The 16,955-nt window shown below is 37.8% G+C and overlaps 1 non-coding gene across 1 annotated transcript; it reads right to left on the reverse strand.

Annotated features, from left to right (window-relative positions):
- Positions 1-16,632: 16,632 nt before the first annotated feature.
- Positions 16,633-16,739, reverse strand: LOC145077473 (small nucleolar RNA R71). The gene has a single exon (XR_013693216.1). It is a non-coding gene; the product is annotated as a small nucleolar RNA R71 (small nucleolar RNA).
- Positions 16,740-16,955: the final 216 nt, after the last annotated feature.

A 16,955-nucleotide genomic window follows, 5' to 3' on the forward strand; every position in this document is an offset into this window, starting at 1 on the left:
TGTCGAACTCTGATCTTGTCAACGAACTTGTCCATTAGATAAAGGATCATATATTCCTCCATTCTAGATATCATATGGACTGAGACATGGATTATAATCATTCTCTCAGTCCATTTGTTGTTTCCCGATTTCCGATTCATGACGACTGACTGATTGAACAAATCAAATCAGTCTTGGCTTGGCCAAGCACTCACATGTGTCATCATTAAATCATCGAGGGGCCCACAGATATCACTTTTATCCCGAAGGTAAAAGGAATGGATAAACATCGACTCATATGGCTTGTTCTGCTACTTGTTGAATCATACACAAAGGCACGTTTTATAACATCGAGTTACCAATACGTTTTCGTGCAATCAATGTACTATCAACTCATAGTAACAACTCAAATCTCTAGGTTTGAAGAATATAAGATATTATTGTCTCATGATCACTTGTGATAAAATCCATGAAGTGATTCAAATGAGCGCAGATTGAATCCAATACTCAGAACTTATGAGCACTCATGAGTGTTGTAGCACAACTTTACCCACCAACTTGGACCTCTACAAGCCAACCCATGACAATCTTGATTCATATCTACTTCCAACATATGACCGACTGTGGATGGTTTGAATAACTTAGTCATTCCAGAAGAATAACCTAGTTTATTCTGGAAGTCAAAACATGCAAAGTGAAACACAATAATAAATGAATCAAATATGGTATCAAACCCTATGAATATAAATAAACACTTTTATTTATCACCATACTGATTACTCATTATTCATTGTTTTGGTTTTAACAACTTTATACTTGAATTAAAACACTATTTGTACCATGCTCCAAACATGTACACTATGTTTTCTAAACATTAGTCATGCTACACACCAAGTATGCATACTATGTTTGTCTATGATCTTTACTTTGAGAAATAGACCAGTTGAACATAACTTCAATGATTCTCATTTCACAGTCCCAATTCCTTACTGCAAATGCAAGAATTCCAAATTCATGCCATTTACTAAAATCTGTTAGATTCTAAACTTATATGAATTGATCCTCTTGTAATGATTATGCACAAATTCACAAAGACTTGGCAACAATCATTACAGAGTATTCCAAAGGAGATCAACTCCTTGGAAACATCCGTCTTGCATTAAGTTTCCTAATCTTACAGATTGAATACTTTCTAACTTTGAAACATTTCCATATTCCATTTTGACTATCACTTCTGAACAGGAGTTGCCTCCTTACAGATTATGTCAATATGGTCCTTCCAGAATTAATACTATACTTCCAACTCTCCTTGAGCAACCAATCTTTGGTAAACCTTAGATTGTCCTCAACAATTGCTTAATCATTTTAGTCATATCCAATTCTAGACCTGTTCCCTTCTTAATGCCCCGGGCATTTGGAAAATTTTGGAAAAGATAAATATATCACATTTAATCGATCCTATATCCGAAGCGTATGGGACACGATTCATGATGTCTCACATAAAGACTAAACCAGTCTTTTGCTATAATATTTCCATTTCTATTTGCCAAGTTCTCATAATTCAGATTATGAAAAGGGATGCCGTAATCATAATCGAATTTTAGAACACAAATAATGAACCCATATATAGAATTTCCTTATGTTGAGCCATTCCAACATGAAATTCATATATATTCTTGACTAAATACGATTAAGACCTCAATCTAAGCTTTTAGATTTGAGATGAAGTAGATTAAGACCTCAATCTAATCTTTTAGATTTGAGATGAATCAGTATAATTTCCTCTCCCTTAATTATAGCAAAACAACTTTTTCCTAATTGAGACCTTTTGTTTTCTATAATTAACATTGCTAACTTGCAACCTTTATCATAATTATCATGCTCCCACTAACATGATGGTTAATAGCATAACACTTATGCTCCCACCAGCTTTGACATGTACCCAGAAATCAAATGGACTTCTAGAAATCAATACTTTATTGGCTTTCTTACCAAAGTTCAAATTTATGATACTAGATTGCCTTGATAAGACTTTATCAAAATCATACACCTCTCTTAGATAGCTCACAAGTGTGTCTAAACAATTTCAGAACTATGAAAAGGGATGCCGTAATCACAGTCTCAATTGTTTAGACTTATTTCCATTTCCACAATTGCTATCTACTCAAAATCTACTTAGTGAAAGAGTTTCCTTACCATCATTTTCATGAATCGATGAGAAACCTTATGACACTTAGATTTTATGGTGTAAGTGTTCCTATCCATGTGAATTTTTCAAAACCATAATCACAAGACTAGGTTAGTGACAAATCCTAACTCATAAGGATTAAACTTGTGCAATCTTAACTTCTTGCCACCTGGCAGCTCAAGGGCCTGCCATTGCTTCCAAGTATCTATCCAAACAATTGAGAACAGGTGGAACTCATCAAATGTATAGCCAACTTAACTGGAATGGGCACAGAAATGTCAGCATGATAGGTTATAAACCTCTAGTTGTGTGCTAGCGATGAAATACAAGTTTTATTCTTGATTACTTCTTGAAACACTTTCAGGATCTTTTAGACTCCCACTGTCTCCTTGCCTAATAAGACTTTCTTGCCAAATATTCAAGCGATAGTATCGATTCTAATCAAGACAGACACTTAACACAATTAGCCTTAGTTGGTCTTTGTTTTATCCAAAACATCACAACCTACCAATTTCAAATATACAAGAGTAGAAAAATTTTACTCTTACATTTGACTAGTGTTTTAAACCTTCTTTAAGACATGTCACTCAAGTTACAATCTTAGAGTATAACTCTATGAATTGTTTTTGGAATGAAGTATGAATCATCTTCTTGATTTAACCACTTCAACAATTCATAACTCCTCTTCTTAACTATCATAATGTACTTAGAGGATGAATTGTGATAAGGTCTCAAAATCATTAAGATGATCTTAAAACATGATACTAAAGTACTCTCCCATCTTTTCAGATTTGAGAAACTTTTATCCTTCTACCTAATTTGATTCTTATTCGTTCTGTCATATATTGAAAATTTTCCAATGCTTCAGAATTATACTTAAGCTTGTAAGTATAATCATATTTACTAAACCTTAGTAAATCATGACGAATACTCTTATCCATCTTTTGTGGTGGACTTTGACAACTGCACAAGAAAGCGTACTTGATCCCTTAGTCCTTCTCTTGACTCACACATCCATGTGAACAAGCAGTTAGTCTTAATTTTCCAATGCTCGAAAGTTCTCATTCATCATACAATACAACTTGCATGATTCCAAGTTTCTATCCAACTGAAACTTTGGTGATGAGAATCTTTCCTTATTTGGTAAATTTAGACACTACCACAAATGAAAGAATCAAATTCATATTTCCAATATTGCTATCAATGGAATCATATAAACAACATCTTTTTTGTTTCCCAAATGTCATTGTAAGGATATTTTAAAATAAATAAAATTAAAAACTTTTTTTTTATTTTAAAACTTTGTGGAAAAACTAATCCTTAGAACGCAAGTGTATACCAAAACTTGTTGTCATCTATTCCTAAGCAATCTATCATAACTCTTAAGCACCTGCTCAAAATTCTGATCACCAACCCATGCGATTGAAATCCATCTTCGCGATCAGAATCAACATATACTTTCTTTAAGTTTCTTTACTTTTCTTTGATTCTTAAAACATCAACATGTGACCCGGCCACATCATGTAATAAGAATCTCCAAGTAGGAACTTAATAGAGTTAGACAATGGACTTTACCTGAAATACAGTCAAACTTATTGACTTTACCATCCTTAGGTAAGTTCGGCAGCTTCGTAACCAAAGCCCCTTCCTTTGGCAATAGAAACATATGGAACCTTAGGTAATAGTACATGGGACTATCTCAGACTTAGCCTTTCTCTTTACCATTTGGTCAACCAAGTTGACTATGGCCAATCCCTTTCCATTGGGAAGAGAATGCATTTTTGGATTTCCTGTGTCACTATTGTCCCTGTCCATAAAGTTTTGGGAAGTTGATCTCCTAATCAAATTTGCTTTACTAGTACACTAAATCATTTCTGATTTAGCAGCACCAAGAAAATAGATAAGATCATTAAGGGTCTTGTCATAGTCTATTTCATAGGAGTCCCAAAGGAACTCACTATGTTACTTAGAAAGTGATTGAACCATTTACTTTCTCAAGACTTTGACACCCAACTCTCCCGGCTTGTCAGTATGTGACTTCATCTCCAAGATGTGATCACACCTAGACCTTGTCTTGCCAATAGGGCTTGAGTGACCTTGAACTTGTGGGTTAGGGAGAACAATTGGAGGAGGTGGAGGAAGTGAAGTTCCAAGATATTTGGGAAGATCATAGATGTCTGAACTAGACATCTTTTGGGAGATATTCAAGATAGTTGATTTAAAGTCCTTAATATAACACCCAATATGAAATCTTAAGGCTAGGACCCAACAAACTATTTTATAACTTGGAAGAGGGATGCCGTAATCCAACTTATATAATATTTGAAGGTAGGTGAATGACGATTCACCAATTTCCACCAAGAAAAACGAAATAATTTATTAGGTTTTAATTGGATTTGAAACTCCTAGATCTTTGATATTCATTGAACTGTTCCATTATTAATATATTAGAACTTATAATATATTAATATAAATCATAAATATACTATTCTCAAAAGACTATCCATATAAATTGTGTCGGTGAAGTGCAACCCAAATGGACAATGTCGGGTCGGGTCAAGTACATACCAAATATAGTTATGGACTTAGACATTAATCCAACAATTACTGCTAGTACAATGAAACATACAAAGAGTCAGTTCATACATGAGTCAATACATACTATTATGAGAAACTAAGAGAACCTACTATTATGAGAAACAATACAAACTATACACTATACAAGAGAACATCTCATGATGAGAAACTAAGAGAACATACTATTATGAGAAACAATACAAACTATACACTATACAAGAGAACATACTATGATGAGAAACTAAGAGAACGTACTATTATGAGAAACAATACAAACTATACACTATACAAGAGAACATACTATGATGAGAAACAAAGAGAACACACTACATACTAGATAGAGAGAACATACATTACACTAGTACATACAATACATATACAAGAATACTATAACATAAATGTGAACCCCTATTTCGGGGCATGGCATCACTGTCATGGCTTGTTTTGTATCCAGAGTCTCCTAGAGGGAGAGTGTGAATTTGTGTATAGATCTATACTAGATTGACTATCCTACACCTTGTAGTTCGCTATAGTGGGACTTACAAGTCTACATGTGCCAAATGTTATTTCTTCCGACGTCTTTCATCGTCGTGTTATTAGTCGAAAGTATGGTGCAACCATTTCACATTGTACCTTAAATAACAATTGGTTTAATGTAGATAGTACAACAGTAGTTACTATAATACAACACTACAGTACTATTAGAATATCCCCACTGCATTCACATTGTGATCTTCTCACATAAATGGTAATATATAAACTATAGTTTTGGTTAATGATAGTCATACTTGGGAAAATGCACACTCTTACAAGAAACAAACATACAGAACATTTGATTCCTTGGTAGAAGGCTATGTTTAGTAGAAAAATATAGGATTTTATACGCAATACAAACATTTACAAACTTATACATCAGACACTTACAAACATTTTCATACAATCAACGACACTAAAATGCTTATGAACTCACGAGCTTTAAAGCTATTCAACTCTTTCAAAATAACTTGTATTCTCAGGTCATCAGTAGACAGGTACCGATGCCAGGTTTTGAGAAAATGGAGCTCGTCCAAGACTCATCTCTTATTTTGATTTACATTTTTGGTGTCTTATAAACTTCAAAGAACACACTTGTATTAAATTATATTATTAATGCAATGGATGATGTTGTTTCTTGTTTACTACTATGCTTTGTTGTGATACTATACATGACGTCCTCCACCCCCGAACATTTCCGTCGTTCCGGTTTTGGGGTGTGACAACATTGAGCCAGAAGGGCTTGGCCTTTGACTGGGAAGAGAAACAAGAGAAAGCGTTCCAAACGCTGAAACGAGCCTTATGCACCGCACTGATACTATCCCTCCCTGAAGGAATAGAAGACTTTGTGGTCTATTGTTATGCATCAAATCAAGGGCTCGGCTGTGTTCTGATACAATGAGGTAAGGTCATCGCCTATGCCTCAAGACAGCTGAAGACACATGAGGTCAACTACACCACACATGATCTTGAGTTAGGAGCGGTTGTGTTTGCTCTGAAGATATGGAGACACTACCTGTATTGTATGAAAAAAAACTATCTTTACAGACCACAAAAGCCTACAACATATATTCGACCAGAAGGAGCTCAACATGAGACAACGACGGTGGGTCGAGCTACTCAGTGATTACAAATGCGAAATTCGTTATCGTCCCGGAAAGGCCAACGTAGTAGCTGACACCCTAAGTCAAAAAGAATACTCTGGTCGTAGAGTCAAATCATTGACTATGACTATCCATTCACACTTGTCCACACAAATTAAGGAGGCTCAGCTCGACGCTTTGAAACCTGAAAATGTGGCGAGTGAATCCCTGAGGGGGATGGATAAGAACTTCGAAGTCAAGGGTGGCGGAGCCTTATATTTCATGGATCGGATCTGGACACGAAACACGGTGGCTTTAGAGACTTGGTCATGACCGAAGCACACAACACTCGATATTTCGTCCACCCAGGTTTAGATAAGATGTATCTGGATCTTAAAAAGTTATACTGGTGGCCTAACATGAAAGCATAGATCGCTACCTTCGTAAGTAAATGTCTTACTTATACCAAGGTTAAGGTGAAATACCAGAAACCGTCGGGTTTACTTCAGCAGTCGGAGATACCTGAATGGAAGTGGGAGCGGATCACGATGGACTTCATAACCAAGTTGCCCAAGACAATGGGTGGTGTCGATACCATATGGGTTATCGTTGACAGGTTAACAAAGTCCGCACACAACCTACCTATCAAAGAGACAGACAAGATGGAGAAGTTAGCCAGAACATACATTCGGGAGATCGTACGACTACACGGTGTTCCCATATCCATTGTCTCTAATAGAGATAGTAGATTCACTTAGAGGTTTTGGAAGTCGCTACAAAGTTAACTTGGAACGAGGTTGGACATGAGTAGAGCTTACCATCCAAAAATCGACAGACAAAGTGAGAGGACTATTCAAACCTTGGAAGATATGTTGCGAGCCTGTGTGATTGACCTTGGGAAGGCATGGGATACTCATTTACCTCTTGTCGAGTTTTCCTACAACAACAGTTATCACACGAGCATAAAGGCTGCTCTATTTGAAGCCCTCTATGGCCGTAAGTATAGATCCCCTCTATGTTGGGCTAAGGTGGGCGACACGTAGTTAGCTAAAGGATGAGTTCCTGACAGCACACTCACAGGTCAGGAAATCATTCGGGAAACGACAGAGAAGATCGTTCAAACCCGTGAACGATTGAAAGCCTCTAGAGACCGACAGAAAGGCTACGCAGACAAGAGAAGGAAACCTTTGGAATTCCAGGTTGGCGACCGTGTTCTATTGAAGGTCTCACCTTGGAAGGGACTGATACGCTTCGGAAAGCGTGGAATGCTAAATCCAAGATACGTAGGGCCTTTTGAGATTCTCGCTAGAATCGGCTGTCACACCCCAAAACCAAGAACGGCGGAAACGTTCCGGGGTGGAGGACGTCATGTGAAGTATCATAATAGTGTAAAGTAGTAACCAAGCAACAACATCATCCATTGCATTAAAGTAATGTTTTAATACATGTGTGTTCTTTCATAATATACAACAATAAAATGAATAATCAAAATAAGACGAGTCTTGTCTATGCTCCGTCTACTCAAAGCCTGGCCATCATACCTGTCTAACTGGTGACCTGAGAATACAAGTTATTTTGAAAACGAGTATCAGCCTAAAGCTGGTGAATTCATAAGTATTTAAATGTCATTGTCTTGTTTTGGAAAGCTATTATGAATGCCTTGTAAATCTTTAAATGAAACAATTGATATAAGTATGAAAACCCTAGAATATCCCTTATTTCCTACTAGTATGAAATGTAGTCTTCTACCAAGACTCGAATGTTTTGCTATGATAATGATAGTTTTTCCTTCTTTTTGACTATTACAAACAGTACTTAGTCTAACTCATCGTTTATGTGAATGTATCACAAAATAAAGTAAAATAGGAAAAGAATATAATAGTCTTCTACCAAGACCCGAATGTTTTGCTATGATAATGATAGTTTTTCCTTTCTATTGACTAGTACTAAAAGTAATTAGTCTAACTCCTCGTTTATGTGAACGTATCACAAAATAAAGTAATAGGAAAATGTACTAATGTAATTGTTATCCTTTGGTACTAGAACTAACACGACATCGCGGCAAGCGAAATGTATAACCTAATGAACATCCGTAGATTGTTCAATTGTCCTCTGTAGCTACAGCAGGGGGGAGGAAAGATTAGTCCCGTAATCGATTCCCTAATATAAGTATTAACCGTAGGCATCCGTAGATGTTCATCAACCTCTGTAACGAACAGTAGGCTCGAGGAATGGTTAGTCCCGTAACTGTATTCTAATATAAGTAATAACCGTAGGCATCCGTAGATATTCATCAACCACCGGTGCTAATCAGCTGGGCTTCGGAATGGTTAGTCCCGTATAGATATCCCATTGAACTGGGATAGGCAGGACAATTTACACAGAAGGTACTAATAAATCATCCTAATGAATCGAGGTACAAGTATCCATGTAAATGTATACAGGAAGATGTATCTACGTAAAGGCACTCATGTAATGTATTCATGTAAGGTACTCATGTAATGTATTCATGTAAGGTACTCATGTAATGTATTCATGTAAGGTACTCATGTAATGTATAGTGTAGACTCATGATTGAACTGACTCTGATGTAATTCCTTGTAATAGGAATAATGTTATGTATCTCCTAACTACCCCCATAATAGTTAACTGGAAGGTAATTGATTGTTCAAACAGGTATATACACCCTTGCTACACAAGAGTGTGGGAAACTGAATGAAGGATGAAAACTATAATATCAATACATATAAAAGAACATAAGTGTATAGATATAGTTTTGTTCAAGAGGGTAAAAATGGTTTTGTAAAACATCTATGAGTTTTGAACAATAATTAACAATGACTTGATGTCATTTTAATAAACATTTCAAATGTAATACTTTTGCTATCAAGGTATTTTTAAGATATAAAACCATTTCATGCATCACATTTTGTAGTATGTGAAATCTGCAGAATGAAAACACCGTTATAAATACATATCATTGATTTAATAACATGTTTTCTACCTGTATTCCCCCCCCCCCCATTAAAGCATTTAAAATCATTTAAAACATTGATTAAGGGGTATGAGCTCACCTGTTGTGAGTGGTTATAGCGGGTATGCGTGTAGGGATAAGAAGTTCCACGAATGAAGTCCCGAGACACAATAAGTCCTAAGTGACATATAAGGATACATATTGACATGAATATAGTGTTTATAACATCTATATGAAAGGAAACACCTTCCGGGACTAGGTAACACCTTGACCAAGTGTTGGAATCACATGTGATTCAACATAGGAAGGTATAAAGGCACTCACATGAGTTTACTACCATGAGTTCATGGCCCAAGGGAGTTTACGGCCGCAAACTCATGGCTACTCATGTGGGAATGCAAGTTTGAAGGCTAGGGAATGATTTGGGACATTAGCGCTAACCTAGGATGAAGAAAAACCCACTTTCTTTGAAGTTCTAAGGAGTTCATGGTCCTAACAAGTTTACTACCGTAAACTCATGGCCATTTATGTTTATGAGGGTCCTAAAGGTCATAAGGAAGCATTCTAACTTCAAGCCTAAGCCTTTGGAAGTGTTTATGGCATCAAAACACCCCTAACTTGAGTTTACAGCCCATGGACCATTTGGTCATGTGTTTGTGGCCGTAAACACTCATGGGTGTTGGTATTTTCATTGTTTTGGATCCTAGACACATCAAGGTAAAGTGATATGTTTGTCTCTTGGCTTAACGAAGGTATTTAGGGCATTTTGGCACCCTAGTATGGAGTTCACGGCCCAAGAACATCCTTGGCCGTGAACTCACTTTCAACCCTTGATTCTTAATGTTTTGGATGTCTAAACAATCCATGGGTAGTCTCTAGGTTTAGTTTTAAAGTTTGGAGGGACATTGGGCACACTTTTGGCCCTAAATTTAGTGTTCACGGTCCAAGAAGATCTTGGGCCGTGAACACCATTTCCTTGGTGTTTTGAGGTTGTTCTCTATCCCTAAACTCATTAGTGTACAAGTCCAAACTAGTTTCATGGCTTAAGGAAGGACTAGGCACCATTTGGCCCTTATAAAAGAGTTTACTCTCCAAGTGTTCTTGGGCGGTAAACTCTCAAATCTTGGGGTTTTTATCCGATTTTGATGTTATTAGGCACAATCTAAGCTATATAAAACAACTAGATAGAAGTACTCACAATTTGGGATAAAAACCCAAAGATCCGTGAGAGAGAAAATGGCTTTTCTATATAAAACAACTAGTTGGAAATGTAACTAATGAATGAATATGGCTCAGATTTCTATATATAGTCCTGGGTTTTTTGGCAGAAAATATTTTATTCCCGAAATGAACTCTAATATCTTAGAGTTTTGGAATAATAGTGTTGCACAAAACCCTATTGCATCCACTCTCCTGATATCTCCTTAAGTGTAAATCCTGAAATACTCAAACATATACCCAAAAGTTTGGAATTTCACTGTAACTGTTCTAACTTCTATTGACTTGATATGGATTGATCAGAATGGAAATTTCAGGTTGTCACATCATCCCCCTGTTAGAGGGAATTTCATCCCGAAATTAGAATCTATGTAAGGAAGTAGGTAGAAGTGATCGAGTCGTTAGGTGATCTTCCTAAACGATTGGTTCTTGGGCTCCCAAGTGAGATCGGGTCCTTGGTTGGTATTCCAACGAACCTTCACTAACAGGTGACGGCGTTGCTTCATCCGCTTGACCACTCGGTCGAGGGTCACTACGGTTCTAATACGAAGGCAAGGATCTCGTTAATCTCGATCTCGTCGAGAGGGCTTACGAGAGTCCTAACAGAAAGGTACGGTTTAAAAATCGAGACGCGAAGGGTAAAATGTACGTTACTGAGTTCGCGGACTAGGCCTAGTTTGTAAGATGCAGGACCGATTCTGGTAAGAATCTCGGAGGTCCTAACTATATTGGATTTAGCTTTCCACGCTTTACGAAGTGTATTAAGCCATTCCCAGAGTGAGGTTTCCTAAAGAATTTGGTCTCTCACTTGGAATTCCAAAGGTTCTTTCTATTGCTTAACTTCCTAGTCAAGGGCCACCCCTTGCTGGGTCAAAGTCAAAAGGGTTTCTGTAATTTGCGAGGAGTTCTAAATGGACTATGATAGTAGGTCTGTAAGACCTAGTATTTGGTGAATTTTCTGTCGGTGACTACGGTGCCGACAAATTCCCAACGGTTTTGGATAATTTGCCAGAGTACTCAAGAATTTCCATATCACTAATAGTGTGTCTCAGGAATTTTGACTCTTTAAATCCAAAACTCGAGATCAGAGAACATTGCGAAAAGTATCTCCGAGGGTAATGTTTCCATGGGTTCTTTCTTACTACGAGGGTAGATAAATAAGTCATTTCATGGAGAAATGACGAATTGATCCCAGTAGGAAAGATGTACCCTACTCATTTAGCTCATGAATACTATGGGCGTATTGGTCCTATTCGAGGGGTATCACTACAGACTCGAAATGTCCGCATCGAGTTCGGAGGGTAGTCTTCAGGACATCCTTCCCTATCACTCGAACTGGTGATATTCGGATCTCAGGTCCATTTCTGAAAGTAATTCTTTCCCTGCGTTTGCTCAATCAACTCATCTATGCGAGGCAGAGACGATGATTTCTAAAGAAAATCTTAATGGAGTCCCCGATCGTCGGGGTACATATGATGCACTCCGCCGACTTCTAGAAGAATAAGACCGGAGTTCTTAAGGGTGAGAAGCCTAATCTTCCAATTCTATTGCTGAGTAGTTCGCTGAGTTTTACGGGCTGTTCTTGCATCTCCGTAGGTGTTTAGACTGTAAGGCGATCTGGTTATAAGAGTCATATGGGGTTCTAATTTTGTTCACATGCCAAATGCAATTACTCGTAGTCTTGGGCAGTCCCCGTCCTGAAGTTCATATTAGAATTCATACATGGTTCAACGATCACAATCTCGTGTATACGAGTCGTATATAATTAAGATTGAAAAGGTAGTCGAATAACTGATTCTTCTTTAAGCTCACATCCCATCGAGGGAAAAGAAGTTAAAGTGGAATCATCAATTCTAAACTTGTAGAACCTTGATTATATAATACTCTCATGTATACATACTTCAGTGATAGCTCGACTGTATGAATCTTTGGATTGAACTTGACGTACTGTACGAGTGATACTGTGGGGATTCCTTCGGAAAGGAAAAGAACTATAAGGTATTCCATGCATGAGTACTTCGGTGTTCTGATATGACGGCTTCGCTAAAAGACGATTACTGAGAAAGAGATGTACGTATGAAGCTGGTATTGCGAGGATCGAATTTACTCGAGTCATATGATAAAGTCGGGATCATATGGGAACTAAAGACATTAGATTTGAACATAAGGCGTTACAGACAAAACACAACAGTGCAACCTTTAACAGAGTTACTGTACTTAAGATTTACTACAAGACTATTGCTGCGAACAAGGTATACTACAAAAGACAAGTATACGCAGCACGAGCATCCCTAAACGGACGGGATCTCGCAAAAGATAAGACTCTAGTTGCACTAGTTTAGGGATGGTTCATAAGTCTATTACAACGAAATGCCTAAATTACGTTAACGTGGGTCCGGAGTAGTCTCTCCTGCGGCGGTGGTTGGTAGTAGACTTTCGTCTGTGCCAACATTTGCTGCCTCTGGGTAGTTCCTTCTGTAGTGACCTACCTTTCCACAACCGTAGCAAGCCTGGTTCACACCGGTACTGGCCACTTGGTTGATCGGCCTTGTTAGGCTCTTGCAGTAACGTCTGTTGTGCCCCTTTCTGTTGCAGTTTGAGCACTGCATCTCCCGACAAGGTCCATGGTGGTGATAACTACATTTGATGCATTTTCGAAGATTTCTAGCATATGGTCTGGCTGGGTTAGGGACAATTGGGATGCCCGAAGGGATGGTAGTAGGAGGTACTGATGTCGTGGCTGTGAAGGTTGTTACTGGTGGTTGTTTCCTGTTCGCCCTTCGAAGCGACTTGTCCGTAGATTTAGCCCAAGACTTCCGTTTGTTACTCTTGGTCTTGGGACTCGGGGTATCGTGGTAGTTTGTTACTCGTTGAGGTGCTTGATTGTTACTCGGATTGGAATTGTTGTTAACAATCCCGCTAACACAAGTGCGTTGTTAGCGTTCAGGTGGGTCAGAATAGCTGACACGACGCCCGAGACTGCAGCTTGAAAGGTAGTTGCATCAATCTAAAGAGTTGGTGTTTGGTTGATGGGCTGATCGTTATTCTTTGGCGACATGATTCTGTTTCAAGGAAAGAAATTGAATTTGTGAGCGAGCATGGTTGAACCTAGACGTAGTTCGACTGTTTATGTAAAGAATAGAAGTATGTTCTCGTGAGTTTGACCTACATCCCTATGATGCAGTCCTAATACGGATTGGAAGTTTGTTCGCGAAGGTTTGGCCTACATCCCTATGATGCAGTCCTAGCAAAGATCGGAAGTAAGTTCGTACAATGGTCTCAAGATGTTTGTCGTTCGAGCCGAGGTATCATTGGTTGGTGAATAACATGATCCAACCATTAAAAGAGACTTGGAGATGTCTCCGGAGTCACATTGCTATAGTCCAATGACTTGACTAGAGCATGTTTCAAATAGACACTAATGAAAGTATGATAAGAGTATTTGATTAAAGAATGACACAGAAATTAGCCGACTGTCAATATCTTTGATATTCATGACGTACAAGTTCGGGAAAATGACCTTGTAAAAAGGTCTTACATCATATCCAGAGAAGATAGTTCTTGACAGCATAAAGATCTAACCAAAAGTACTTACAGTACTAGATAGTTTCATAGAAAATGCCACATCGGGCATAGACAGAAACACGATTCCTTTCTAACAAGGAATATAAAGTAAAGTATCTACTACTAGCGACGGTCATCCCTCTGGTGAACTCTCAGTTCAGCCAGTTGGCGTTCTGATATGTGCATAATTAGTTAATTATTTAGTACATTTTCTTAATCAATTTTTAATTAATTATGTGAATAATGTGGAGAAAAGGTACTTAAAATGTTTTGAATTTTGTTTTCAGTCCAGAAGATATGCTTGGAAGTAAAAGGAAGCAAGGAGAAGTAATTGAAGATCAAAGAATGAAAATAAGAGATAAAAGACCATCTACTCGGCGAGTAGACGACTCTACTCGGCGAGTACCCGAGGATGTTCCAGAAGATAGATACGATTCCTTATTCAAGACGGATAACTATGCACCTACTCGGCGAGTTGGTCCTGCTACTCGCCGAGTACACCCTGTTTTGAGATATCTATATAAACTGAATCTTTATCCGAGGAGGAAACATTCCTGGCGATTTTTGAAGGTTAAGCTGTGATTAAGAGCCCTGGAGGACGCTGAGGAACCCTAAGCTTCAATCTTTTGAAGAATTCAAGCAATTAGGTTAATCCTACCACTTAGATTTAAGAATTGAATATGTTTGATCTAGAAAACCTTGTTTTTATGTTTGTTTCTACTACAACTATGAACTAAATTCGTTTTGTTTCTATTTGGGGAATACCAAGGAACTCCTATGGTTTAATTCTTAGCTTTGATTAATTGTTTATTGGTGATTCATTAAATTAAGTTTGTTAAAGAACCTTATGCATTAATCACTACTATTTTCTGTTAATTGGAAGACAATTAGGCTGCATGAACATCTCTTAGTTGTTAACCTCATATGTCTATGTGAATACTAAACCATATGCTTAGAAGTAATGATTATGAAACTAAGATTAATAAGACAATAGGAAGATTAATGTGTGAGCTTGTTTGAGAAACCATCAAACAAGAGGTTAATTGAATTAATAACTTAATTGACCATTACAAATCTTATTTAATCCAAACCATTAATCTAGGGAATTAATTAGTTTAAACACTTGATCACCGCTTAAATTAGTTAATTGTCTAAGGGTTAGGAGTAATGAACATGAACCTAACCATTATAATTGGTAACCAATAGCAATTAATCTATCATAAATACAAATAACCATAGGAGTGAATTGGTTGAACCTAAATAGAAACATCTTTATCAAACTTGGTGAATAGTTGTTGCTTTAGTTATTTAGTTAATGTAGTGTGCCTAAGTTTCTAGTCTTGCAAAACTAGAAGAAAACCCCTTTTACTTTTATTAGTTGTTTAGTTAAAATTAGTTATTAGTTTAATTTTCCGTTCCCTGAGTTCGACACCTTACTTACTAATCTATACCACTAAAAGACAGGTTCACTGCCTTTGTGTGTTAAATTTATTAATTAAAAGTAAGGATAAAACAAGTGCATTTTACACACATCAAGTTTTTGGCGCCGTTGCCGGGGAACGGTTCTAAATAATTAATCTAATTCCTAATTTTTTCGATCCTTTGTGTGAGTTTACTTGCATAGAGTTCATTTATTGCAATTTAGTAATTAAGTAATTAGGTTTTAGCATCTGTTTTATTTTAGGATTAAACTTAGATTTTTTTTCAAAATATCACTGATACTCGCCGAGTGCAATCGCACCTACTCGGCGAGTAGCAGTTTATTTAGCAGTAAATTTTAAATTTTTATAGTACATTTTTTTGTTCTTTTTACGCTTTTATACTGTTTATTTCAGGACTTTCATGACCAGAGGATCAAACACCCCGCTGGTACCCCCGTTTGAAGATCCCGAAACCGCATTGAAAAGAAACAAGGGAAAGGACGTGGATAGTTCAAGTACACAAAAGAAATCACCCTTGTCCAATTTGAAGACTGTTTTTGGGAAAAAGAAGAGCAGCAAATCAGGAGCATCCAGCGCTTCCTTAGTAATCGACGAACCGGCTAAGGAAGATATCGAGTACGAGACCGAAGAAGAAGAGGACCCGACATACGAGCACGAAACCGAATCCGAGGAAGAGTTAGCTGTCACAATGGCTAACATTGATGAAATCCCCATGGGAGAATGGAAGAAGAGGATGCGAGACGACACCTGGACTTGTGCAACCTGCAATTCCCGCGACTGCTACCTTCGAGCTAAAGGGTCATATCCTAGCTTTACTTAAGGAAATACCCTTTTATGGAAAAGACCATGAAGATGCCTATAAACACTTGGATGAAGTCAATGATGTAGCTAATTACTTCAATGTTCCAAATGTGCCCCGCGAGACCCAGCTACTTCGTATGCTTCCAGTGACATTCAAGGGTGCTGCAAAAGACTGGCTTAAATCACTCCCCCCCCCCCCCCGGCTCAGTCACCACTTGGGCCAAGATGAAAGAAGAATTCATTGATCACTTCTGCCCACCTTCCAAGATAGCCAAGTTGAAAAAGGCCATTGCTAATTTTGAACAACAAGCTGGAGAGTCTCTATATGAAGCTTGGGAAAGATACAAGAGCTTACTAAGAAACTGCCCACACCATGACCTCAACAGCCAGCAAGAAGTATCCATCTTCTGTGATGGAGTCAATGTTACAACCAGGCAGTTACTAGACTCGCAAGGCCCGCTCACAAAGAAGCCACCACCGGTGATCAAAGAATTGATTGAAGAATTCTCTAAACACTCTAGAGAATACCACAACCCTAGGCATGATGTTACTAGGGGAGCTGCCTATGCAGCTACTGAAGACTTATCCGCGGTCAT

This window comes from Lactuca serriola, chromosome 9 (assembly GCF_051521515.1).
Source record: "Lactuca serriola cultivar US96UC23 chromosome 9, Lser_US96UC23_V15, whole genome shotgun sequence".
NCBI classification, from domain to species: Eukaryota; Viridiplantae; Streptophyta; class Magnoliopsida; order Asterales; family Asteraceae; genus Lactuca; species Lactuca serriola.